General features: G+C 42.9%; 1 protein-coding gene across 6 annotated transcripts in view; it reads right to left on the bottom strand.

The window, feature by feature from the left end:
* atp8b4 (ATPase phospholipid transporting 8B4) overlaps window positions 1-8023 on the bottom strand; it is a 291004-nt gene extending 282981 nt beyond the window's left edge. For 3 of the 6 annotated variants that reach the window (XM_041175221.1, XM_041175216.1, XM_041175218.1), the window contains exon 1: window positions 7147-7518. The gene's annotated coding sequence lies outside the window, so the exon portion shown is untranslated. The other 3 variants (XM_041175215.1, XM_041175219.1, XM_041175217.1) reach the window with 2 other exon arrangements.
* Between the last annotated feature and the right edge of the window lie 4509 nt (window positions 8024-12532).

Raw genomic sequence — 12532 nt, forward strand, 5'->3', positions numbered from 1 at the left:
GCATGCAGAGTTGGTCGGTACTTTTGAGGGCTTCTGCAATCAGAGGCCACCACAGAAACTGGAATGTTTTGTGGACACCAGGAATAATATTGTCATTTAATTTTATAAAGTTTCCCTTTGCTTTAGTCGAAGTTATTAAGGAAAAAGGACAATAATGGCTCCAAGTAGTTAATAGAGCTGTGAATAACCTGAGTTCATTCCTGGCCCATATTACATCATTACACAGAGTCTTTTAAAGCTGAAACCGTTGTTGCAATGCAGTGTTAAGGAACTGATTAACCCTGAATCAACACAAGTATGTTTATGCTGGAATCAACACATAATGTAAATGATTCATCCCACTCAGAACACACACACAAACAACCTGTACAACCAGCGATTAGAAACCTTCACCTGGGGCCAAGGTGGAGCAGTGAGGTGAAACACATTGTACCTTCGCCTCGAGGACCTGATCAAAAATTCATCCAATAATGTACATTAGTTCTAACGATTCTATTTCAGTAAGGGATTGGGTGAAAGACCAATACTTACATTGCAAAATAAAAATGAGTTCAAACATGAGGAAGTAATGCTTTATTTGTATGGAGCCCTGGTCTGCTGGAGTACTGTGTTCAGCTTTTGGTAATGAACCTCACAAAGAGGTATACTACCCTTGGAAGGGGTTCAGTGCAGATTTACTTGAACAATAGCAGGTGTTAAAATATGAGGGCTGGTTGCATAAACTTGGCTTCTGTTCCCTTGTGTTTCAAAGATTGCTGGATGACCTTATTGAGATATTTAAATAGGACAGTTACATTTAAGTAATTTCCTTTGGTGGGACAATCCAGAATGAGGGTGTGTGTGTGTGTGTGTGTGTGTGTGTGTGTGTGTTTGGGGGGGGGGGGCGACCCTGAAAATTAGAACTAGGTTATTTAGGAGTGAAATCTGCAAGCAATTTTTCCACATGAGGAACTCTCCAGCTCTCTCCATCGAAGGACCGAGACTATTAAAATGTTCAAGACTGAGGTTTGTTAATTTATGAGGCAAGGTTATGAAGTGATATCGGACAAAGGTAAGTTGGGGGACACATCAACCATGATCTAACGGAATTGCGGAACAGGCCAAAGTGACTGAATGGCCTACTTTTGTTCCTAGGTTTCTATGAATAAAAAGTCAGGGAGAAGTAAAAACAGTTGAGGCATTTTTAATTCACTACTGCTCATAAAGTAACTGATAAAACAATCCAATAATATCACTTTGGTATCAAAAGGAGCCAAAGTGAGAAGTAAAGTGTTCAGACTGAAGCAAAAACAGTGTTCTTGTGAGGCTGTACAGTTAGGCACTGAGGGAGGAGATTTTCCACCCAACAGTTCTCTTTTTAAGCAGTTACAATTTTATGACAATGCATGGGGGGTGGGGTGGAAGGAAGTTTCCCCATTGTTGGTTCAAGTCTAAAGAAACTTTACGTAGTAAACAACAGAGCTACACTTGAACTAAAAATGCAATAATACTGACAAACTGGTACATAAGATTAGATCATATTTTACTTCACTCAGTCAAATAAAGTCCAGTATCACCCAAAGCACAAGGTGTGACCATCCGCAACATCTGTCACATTATCCGTCCAGCAAAAAGACAATGAATTGTATTTGGAAAGATGGCAAGAAATTGCTTTATATGTAACCTCACACAACAGAGAATTTCGTCAGACAATAAACACCTCCCAGGGATGAGATGGCAATATTAAACCAAGTAAATGGTATTCCTGCAATTTATGGCATTGTCTTGACCCTGCAATGTTCATGGAGTCTTATTACACCCTCTAGACTTTGTATGCTATTTTATATTGATAAAGAACTTGCAATTTCTTATTATTATTTACCACATCCATGCATTACATTTCAAAAAATGTATGACGAAAGATAATTTCCATTGGTTACTGTGCAATACAAATAAATATTTGAACACATGCTGCAACCTTCAGATATTTGTCAATTTCTATTGCAAAGGTCAAATTTGGTGAAATGAATGTCCAATGGATACAATAAGAAAATCTTATAATTAATAAATAGCCGTGCCTATTGCACCAAAATTAATCTGATTTTCAGTCATCTGCTAATCAGAATAAGGCTGAAGAAAATCACTGGCAATGCTCATTAATCCACATAAATTACGCAGGCTTTTGGCTTAATTTTCACAACGCACTCAAACCACACTATTCAAGGAGAATTAGCAATCTTGCTTTATTTTGAAACAAGAACAATAGGAACCCAAAGTATTCATTTCATAAACTATACACACTGAAGACAAAATACAAGATGTGTTATGGTACGTTGTGTAGTGCTCTACAGCTCAGCCTCTTTACTTTGTTCCGATGTCTGCTGTAATGGGCTTTTATCTTGGTCCTAGCTTGAATCCCCATCACTAGACGAGTTGAAATTTTCTTCTTGGCTTGTTAATGATTTCTTTGCAGACAATGCATGTCCACAAGGCAAAGAGCAGAATGAGCAATGAACAGCCGGCAAAACAAAGCAGTAATAGCCAAGGGCTTGGAACATTTGTGAAAAATACTCCCCTATTATTCATAACCACAGATTTGCATAAGCATCTGAACAAACAATGCTCACCCATATGATAATGGAATTGTGTGGGGTGGGTAGCTAACATACAGTATGGGGAGGTGATCGCATAGTGGAATTGTTGCTGGACTAATAATCCAGAAAACCAGGGAATGCTCTGGGCACCCAGGTTTGAATCCTGCCAGAACTGCTGGTGGAATTTGAATTCAATAAAAATCTGGAATTAAAAGTCTAATGATGACCAGAATCCATTCTCGACTGTCCTAGAAACCCATCTGGTTCACTAATGCCCTTTAGGAAAGGAAATCTGCCATCCTTACCTGGTCTGGCCTCCAGACCCACAGCAATATGGTTGACTCTTAAATGGCCCAGCAAGTCACTCAGTTCTATCAAACCGCTACAAAGCCTCAATAAAGGAATGAAACTAGATGGACAACCTAGGCACCAGAAACGACAATGGCAAACTCAGCTTTGTCGACCCTGCAAAGTCCTCATTACTAACATCTGGGGGTTAGTGCCAAAACTGGGAGAACGTCTCAGACTAGTCAAGCAACAGCCTGACATCGCCATCCTCACAGAATCATATCTTACAGATAAGGTCCCAGACACCACCAACACCATCCCTCGGTATGACCTGTCCCACCAGCAGGTGGCGGCACAGTGGTATAACGTCGGGAGGGAGTTGCCCTGGGAGTCCTCAACATTGACTCCGGACCCCATGATGCCTCATGGCATCAGGTCAAACATGGGCAAGGAAACCTCCTGCTGATTCCCACATACCGCCCTCCCTCAGCTGATGAATCAGTGCTCCTCCTTGTTGTACATCACTTGGAGGGAGCACGGAGGGTGGCAAGGCTGCAGAATGTACTCTGGGTAGGGGGCTTCAATGGCCACCACCAAGAGTGGCTCGGTAGCACCACTACTGACAGAGCTCTCCGAGTCTTAAAGCACATAGCTGCTAAACTGGGTCTGTGGCAGGTGGTGATGGAGCCAACAAGAAGGAAAAACATACTTGACCTCATCCTCACCAACCTACCTGCTGCAGATACATCTCTCCATGGCAGTATTGGCAGGAGTGACCACCGCACAGTCCTTTGAAACAAAGTCCCGTCTTCACAGTGAGGATACCCTCCATTATGCTGTGTGGTGCTACCACTGTGCTAAATGAGATAGATTTCGAACAGATCTAGCAACTCAAGACTGAGCATTCACGAGGTTCTGTGGGCCATCATCAGCAACAGAACTGTACTCGAACACAATCTGTAACCTCATGGCCTGGCATATCCCCCATTCTACCATTACCATCAAGCCAGGGGTTCAACCCTGGTTCAAAGAAGAGTGCAGGAGGGCATGCCAGGAGCAGCACCAGACATACCTAAAAATGAGGTGTTAACCCGGTGAAGCTACATCACAGGACTACTCACATGCCTAACAGCATAAGCAGCAAGTGATAGACCGAGATAAGCGATCCCACAGTCAATCAATCAGATCTAAGCTCTGCAGTCCAGCCACATCCAACCGTGGATGGGGGCGCACAATTAAACAACTCACTGGAGGAGGAGGCGGGTCCATAAATATCCCCCATTGTCATTGGTGGGGGAGCCCAGCACATTAATGCAAAAGATAAGGCTGAAGCATTTGCTACAATCTTCAGACAGAAGTGCCGAGTGGATGATCCATCTTGGCCTCCTCCAGGAGGTCCCCAGCATTACAGATGCCAGTCTTCAGCCAATTAGATTCACTGCACATGACATCAAAAATTGCAGTAGGCATTGGATACTGCAAAGGCTATGGGCCTTGACAATATTCTGGTAATAGCACTGAAGACTTGTGCTCCAGAACTTGCCACGCCCCTAGCTAAGCTGTTCCAGTACAGCTACAACACTGGCCGCTACCCAGCTATGTGGAAAATTGCCCAGGTATGTCCTGTACACAAAAAGCAGGATAAATCCAACCCGGTCAATTACTGCCCCATCAGTCTTCTCTCCATCATCAGTAAAGTAATGGAAGGGGGTCATCAACAGCGCTATCAAGCAGCACTTGCTTAGCAATAACCTGCTCACTGATGCCCAGTTTGGGTTCTGCCAGGGTCACTCAGCTCCTGACCTCTTTACAGCCTTGGTTCAAACATGGACAAAAGAGCTGAACTCCTGAGGTGAGGTGAGAGTACTGCCCTCGACATTAAGGCCGCATTTGACTGAGTGTGGCATCAAGGAGCCCTAGCAAAACTGGAGTCCGTGGGAATCAGGGGGAAAAATCTTCGCTGGTTGGGGTCATACCTAGCACAAAGGAAGATGGTTTGGTTGTTGGAAGTCAAACATATCATTTCCAGAACATCACTGCAGGAGTTCCTCAGGGTAGTGTCCTAGGCCCAACCATCTTCAGTTGCTTCAGCCTTCCTCCCATCACAAGGTCTGAAGTGGGGATGTGTGCTGATGATCGCACAATATTCAGCACCATTCACAGCTCCTCAGATACTGAAGCAATCCATGTCTAAATGCAGCAAGACCTGGACAGCATCCAGGCTTGGGCTGACAGGTGGCAAGTAACATTGGCATCACTCAACTGCCAGGTAATGACCATCTCCAACAAAAGAGAATCCAACAATTGGTATTGTCATTGAATGTCAAGGGACATCACTGAATTCCCCAACTATCAACATCCTGGGGGTTACCATTGACCAGAAACTGAACTGGACTAGCCATATAAATGCTGTGGTTACAAGAGCAGGTCAGAGGCTAGGAATCCTGTGACAAGTAACTTACTTTCTGACTCCCCAAAGTTTGCCCACAAGACACAAGTCAGGAGTGTGATGGAATACTCCCCACTTGCCTGGATGAGTGCAGCTCCCACAACACTCAAGAAGCTTGACACCATCCATGACAAAGCAGCCCGCTTGATTGACACCACATCCACCATCAACACACAGTGTACACCATCTACAAGATGCACTGCAGAAACTCACCAAGGCTCCTTAGAAAGAACCCTCCAAACTCATGACCACTACCATCTAGAAAGGCAGGGGCAGCAGATACATTGAAACACCACCGCCTGGAAGTTCCCCTCCAAGCCACACACCACTTTGACTTGGAAATATAATTGGCATTCCTTCACTGTCACTGGGCCAAAATCTTGGAACTCTCTCTCTAACAGCACAATGGATGTTCCTGCACCACATGGACTACTGCGGTTCAAGAAGGCAGCTCAAGGGCAACGAGGGGTGGGCTTCACTGGCCCAGCCAAAGCCCACATCCCATGAATAAATTTTAAAAATGTGTTACTACACTGAGGACTTGAGATGACATCAGAAAACCACAGAAGTTTCAACTGTAACTTTCGGAAGGAAGTTGCATGAATACTTGAAGGGAAAAAAATACACACTTATGGCAACAGAAGCAGGAAGGGGGACTATTTGGATAGCACTTTCAAATGATCTCTATCTGTGCTGTCTCATTCTATGATTCTACAAATGGACTTAAGTGAAAGTAGTTTATTCAAGTCATCGCAACCCCAAGTTGCTTGGAACACTTATTTGTATCACCATTTATTGAAGCATATATTTATAAACCATGTAATTTAAAACATTCCCTGTAACAAGCAGCAAAATAAATCCCAACATTAGCACATCTGCACAAGCCACACAACTTGATGACAGAGCTAAATGCCTACAATATTCCTGTCTGGCTAACCATGAGGAAAAGATTAAAAACAAAGATTTGCATGTTACAAGGAACAGTTTACTCTGGTGAGTAGTGCAAGCCAATTGGGAGCTGAGTTCACTTTAACAAAAGTATTTTAATTCTGCTCGTGCTGTTTATATTGCCATCTGAATCTCTATAAATTCTAGCTTGTAAAAGGATTGTGTTCATAAACATTTTAGTATATAGGAACCTCTGTGTCAAAAAACCCCAACTAGTTAATTGCCTTCAAGCTAAAAAGCAAGGATGTTTGTTACCCTAATCCAGTTTATCGGTTCTTTTTGCTTAACCTTTATATATTTCCTCATCAAATATATATTTAAATCCCTTTTAAATGCCATGATTGATTCCACTTCAATAGTCATTTGTGGTAATGCATATTGTATTCCAATAATCCAAGATAAAGAATTCTAATATTCTCCTTTATGTTGATCCTAAAGGTTTGCCCCTTACAATGCAACATGTCAGTGGAAATAATCTTTGACTATTTTATACAATTTGATTTTCTCCCATTCCTCACCCCTCCAAATGGGTGTAACCTTAGCTTTGTCTAGTCTCTCGGAACGGTATCACCACTGGGCATTGCACTGGTGGACCCCGCGTTCACCTTCTCTGTGGCTCCAATACAAAGAGGTGTCCATAGCTGCACACCGCCAGCCCATCGCAGGGACGTCTCACCTTCCCTTAAGGCTGTTCTCATAAGCGCATTAGGCTGGGAAGAAATGGCATTGTGTTCCAAGTTCCAAAATAAAAACATCGTGTGCGGACTCCAAGAGATCTGAAGTTATTTTACTGGCCGAATGTAGGCGGCAAGTGAGACTCCCATCGCCCGCACCAGTTCAGTGGGTAAGTAGAGATGAGACGGATCTCATGATCGTTAACATACTTACCAACAAGCTGCCGTTCAGAAAGTGAAGCCTCTGCCGCATGCAATAGGACCTATTGAACTTCAAGATCTTCCGCCCATAAATAATCAGTCATGTAAACCATTAAACGCTCCCACGTCCGACTCCTGCTTCTCTAAACCCAGATACACAGCGGATCAAGCGCCGCTTACGGGTTAAATACCTCGGTTAAAAGAACTAGTCGCCCCCGCTCATTTATTGCAGAGGTTGAGAATAAGAAGTTCAAGGCTGGGCTTGTCATTCCACTTCGGCTGAGCGGATTCCGGGCTTTCCCCGCCCTCCTAAACCCTTAGGAAAAGGGACATGATGATATTGGGGGGAGGGGGCTAACCCACGCCTTCCTCTCGCATCACCTCAGTTGACTACTCACCGGGGACCCCTGTCTCCCACCACAAACACCCACTCGGCACAGGAAGCCGGGACCTGCCCCCTGAGTGTTAGTGAGGGCAGAGGGAGAGGGAGAAACTCTGGCTGGGTCGAGCGCTGGCGGTGGAGGTAGGAGCGCTTGTCTGGGAAGAGGATGAACGATAGATGGAGACGCTGCTCTCGACAGGGGAGGGCTACACTGGTAAAACACCAGGGGCTGGAAGCAGAGACACACATTCACCGCCAAAGGGCTGAAAGAAAGGCTGCCTGTACCTCCGAGCGCACACCGACCATTGCCACAAGTTGCACTCCAGCGCTTAGTTCATTTGAGAAAACATGAAATGTCCAGCAGAGGACTGACGTGTTCCACTACAGCTTTTACACGCATAGGAAGTCGTGGTTTGATTGCCAAAGATTGGAAACACTTCAATCCAGCAGGTTGTGCCTTATCTGCAATCCCATTGTACAGTTCCGTTCATTCCTGGCTCTTGGAATGAATGGTGATGTGGCGATCCCCTCCCCGCATTTAATGTGGGTGCGGTTTATATTGTGACTGAGAATAGATGTTACACCCGAATTTCCCACTCCCACCTCTCCAATTTTTATTTTTGAAATTTTGTACTCCCTGTTGCTCCCCACGCCCAAAATTTTCAGAACACTTTGTTCCCATTAGCCAAACACTGGGTTTCTCAATGTTCTCCTTTGATCAAGCGTTTAATCATCTGATCTAATAAATCCTCACGTGGCTTATTTTGTTTTATAAGCATTTTGTTTTTTAACAATCCGTTATGACATGGTATACATTACAGTGCAAAAACAAGATATCCTGCCTCGAGAATCCATGCCGGTGTTTATGCTCCACTTAAACCTCCTGGGATGTTTGCTCATTTAAATCCACCATATGGTAACCATCTATTCCCTTCTTCCTCAAATCCTACAGCTTCTCCTTAAATGCATCTGTCCTATTCACTTTAACCACTCCCAGTAGTAGAGTTCCCCATTCTTTGGGTAAAGCAGTTGGTGCAAATACGAATAAAAACAGAAAATGCTCTGAAGAAGGGCCGAACGGACTCGAAACGTTAACTCTGCTCCTCTCTCCACAGATGCTGCCAGACCTTTTGAGTCCAGCATTTTCCGTTTTTATTTCAGATTTCCAGCATCTGCAGTGTTTTGCTTTTATCTTGAGCAAGTATAAGTTGTTGTTGGTTGACCCAGTGCTATGCACCCAAATGACAACAATCTAACAAAGATTATCACTTTTTTAAGAGGACACAACTAATAACAGCCGGATGATACCAAAAGAAAACTTAATCAAATTAAAAAAGGGATATCATTTTCCCTATTGATCCACCAGTCCCAGCACCTGCAGAAGGCTTCCATTGTACCAGCAGACACCACCTTCGGCTTCTCTCGGGGCATCTGGAGGGTAATAAGGTCACGGAAGGGGGGCAGGCAGCCAGAGTGCCGATTTCCCCACCTCCCCCGACCCCTGACCAATGTGGTCAGATGGCCACCTTGACCAAGCCCAAGAGCAGAACCTCGAGAAGGCCTTCTGACCCCCTCCCTACTGGGTGGCCAAAGTTCAGGAGCATGGCACAGAAGTGCAGCCAGAAGTTGAGGAGCAGCCCCTTCACATGATAATATTCCCCTTTCTAGATGAGACAGGACTGTTCAACTCAGGATATCTCTATGGACACTCTCAGTGAAATCAACATAATTGGAACCCTGCTTAATAATACTGGGAGGACATTCTTTGCACTCTGGACAATTAGAACAATCAGTCTCCATGACAGTGTGAGCAAATGGACTTAATATGCGTGATGATCTTGAAAACAACATTGGCAAAACTAAGTGTGGAGCTTTACTGGAATTCCTTAAAGAAAACAATTTAGTTGGGTAGCAACTTTGCCCATAACAATATGTTTTTAACTAAAAAAAATCCTTTTTTAAACACATTAATTGGGGTTAACTGAATGGTGAGCTTTGTGTATCTCCTGGAAAATCCTCCTGGTGCCCTGTCTACCATTTATCACTCAGCCACTATGACTAAGACAGATCAGTTATTTATCTTATTGCTGTTTGTGGCACTTTGCTGTGGGCAAACTAAATGCTGCGCTTGCCTACATAACAAAAGTGAGTACAGTACACTTCAAAAATGCTTCACTGGCTGAGAAGCACTTTGGGACATTGTGACATCATAAAAGCAGCAACATGAAAGTTTTCTCTATTACTTTTGGAACCTGGGGAGGTAGTGGTTTTGTCATTGGACTGGTATTCTGGAGATCCAGGGTAATGGTCTGAGGACCTGAGTTTGAATCTCACCACAGTAGATGGTGAAATTTGAATTCAGTAAAAAACCTGGAATTAAATTAAAAGCCAGGAAACCATTGTTATAAAAACCCATCTGGGTCACTAATGTCCTGGAAGGAAATCTGCTGACCTTAGCTGGCCATGCCTACTCCAGACTCACAGCAATGTGGTTGATTCTTAAAATGCTCTCTGAACAAGGGGCAATTAAGGATGGCCTAGCCAGCAATGCCCAAAAATTCATTGTACTTTCACTGTTGGGGGGAATGGGTCTGAACTGATTAGATGACAGCCTCCCAGCTTTTTTCTATTTGCTCTTGGGCATGTGTCTGCATTTATTGTCCATTCATAGTGGCAGCAATTATTTTATAGTTCAGTAGTTGTTTGCTGGCCATTTCATAGGTCATTTTGCCCAGCACCATTGTCCCTTTTATCTTTTAATCACTCTTGACTGCCATCCCAGCACTGACCTTCCCTTTTTTTTAAAATTTGCCTCCCCTCCACCCTTTCCCTGACTCTGCACTTGCTGAAAAACCGTTACAGCTCTAACCTCTTCCAGACCTGATGAAAAATCATTGAACTGAAACATTAACCCTGTTCCTCTCTCCACAGATATTGCCTGGCCTGCTGAATATTTCCAGCATCTCTTTTTGGTTCAGATTTCTGGTACCCGAAGTATTTTGCATTTGTAGCAATTTGTAATTCTGGAAAAGACCATTACATACTACTGGGCTGGTTCTTATACCTGAAAATTATTTATCACTTGAACACTTGACACTATCTGGAGAAAAGAACATCTGAATACAAAAAAAAGCTATCACCTGTCACTCTCACACTGAAATCAGTCAGGGATGCTGAAAAAATACAAAGCATGGCATGATAAACAATAATTATGAAAATAAGAATGATTTTTTATATCCATTGTAAGGAAAAGAAAGATTTTGGTATGAAGTTATGGATGCTGTTTGGGATTATAGGCATAGCAGTATTCCTTTAATACATTGCAATAATCTTTTAGATCCCTTCTGCTAATTTACATTCACAATTAGGATATCAGACAGACACACCAGCCCTGAAGTCATTATCTTTGTTACTCCATATCTAGCTTCAAAAGGATACAAAATACAAGTCCAGAATAACTCATCATCCATTCATTTATTTATTTCCCATTGCTGTGTATGAACTTAGTGTCTCCAGTTAGCAAGAAGGCTAAGATCAGACTTTGAACGTGAATCAAATGCAGGTGACTACACTGTTGAGCCGTTATACCTATCTAATTTTGCATAGGCTTATTCAGTATTGGACAGGGCATCCAACATTCTTTCATTGTGCTTAATTTTTCATTTCACTAGTTTTCTGTATTTAAAATAATCCTAAAATAATACTTCAGAATTATCAATGAGATTAGTGATTTGAATAAAATCTCAAAAGAGTGTGTGCTTTATCAGATAGTGTGCTGAATGTGTCAGCTTCACTCTGCGGGTGGTTTATTTGTCATTTTCTTTTGGATCTAGAACTTTTGTTTTTTTTTAACAAGGTGCTGTGTGCCTATATTGCTCTAAGTTTGTTCCTTCTTTTGTGTTTTACTTACAGACTGGTCCAAATATCATTCACCTAACTATTCCAATGTATGCTACTTTAATTTGAATGAGTTTATCAACTGCATCAGTGGTGCTGGTAATAAATCTCACTTCTAATGTACCTACCTCCCTCATGTCTCATGTTTTGCTCCCCTTTCACTCTACATTCCAATTTGATGGCAGCTGTCATACTTATTTCTGCTACCGTAAGTAATCTTCTCACTGACCTAGAGCCATTCTCCTCTCTAAACATCAAAAAAAGCTTATTCCATGCAAGTATTCATGATTGCTGACTATTTTACTTTGAATGATTTTGGCATATCTTGTATGAAAATGTTTCTGTTAGGTTAGACATGGTTCTCGAGTGAATTTCATAGCCATGTGTTGAGAGGTGTGTATTCATGTAAAACAAAACAGCTTGTGAAACGCTTCCTCTGTGAGAATATGGAAGCCACTTAAACTTCCTTCCTGACCATCCACACTCGTTCTTTATTTGAGTACAACAGGGAATAGGCCTATTGGCCAATCCCTGGATACAGAGAGCTGAGAGCAGGTCAGGAGTCAAGTCCTTTATTTCCCACCTAGTTGTAGGGATTGAAGAGCATGGCAACACACATGGAAGTCAGTTTGGAAGTGCAGGTAAAGGAGACAGATACATAGGGTGTGAAAGTATATTCTCCTTTATTAATACAAGCCAAGTTTAGAGGAATCCTCCTCCTTCAGGTATCATTAGGGCATTGGTGATCATGGACTTCCATTGGATTGGTCCATGATTATGCTTGGCAAAGTACTGCAGTGGTTTACCATGGTCTTCTGCAGTATGGCTGACCTGGAAACTCTCCCACCTACCATCAGGCATATTAGAAGCATATACAGGCTGATAATCAACCTGTCTGGCTACATTATGAACACACCTTCTGTGGCCATCAAATCCTGAAGTGGGGTTTGAACCCCGAGCTTCTGGCCTAGAGGTAGGGATGCTACCACTGCACCACAAGACCTCCTCTCAGAGGAAACACTGGGCAGGAAAGTTTTGCTTAGCCTGCTGAAAGGAACAACAACTTTCAAATAAATAGGTATGTCTCATGGAAGAAAATAACCCATATTTCTACAAGTTT

This window comes from Carcharodon carcharias, chromosome 26 (genome assembly GCF_017639515.1).
Source record: "Carcharodon carcharias isolate sCarCar2 chromosome 26, sCarCar2.pri, whole genome shotgun sequence".
Classification (NCBI taxonomy): Eukaryota; Metazoa; Chordata; class Chondrichthyes; order Lamniformes; family Lamnidae; genus Carcharodon; species Carcharodon carcharias.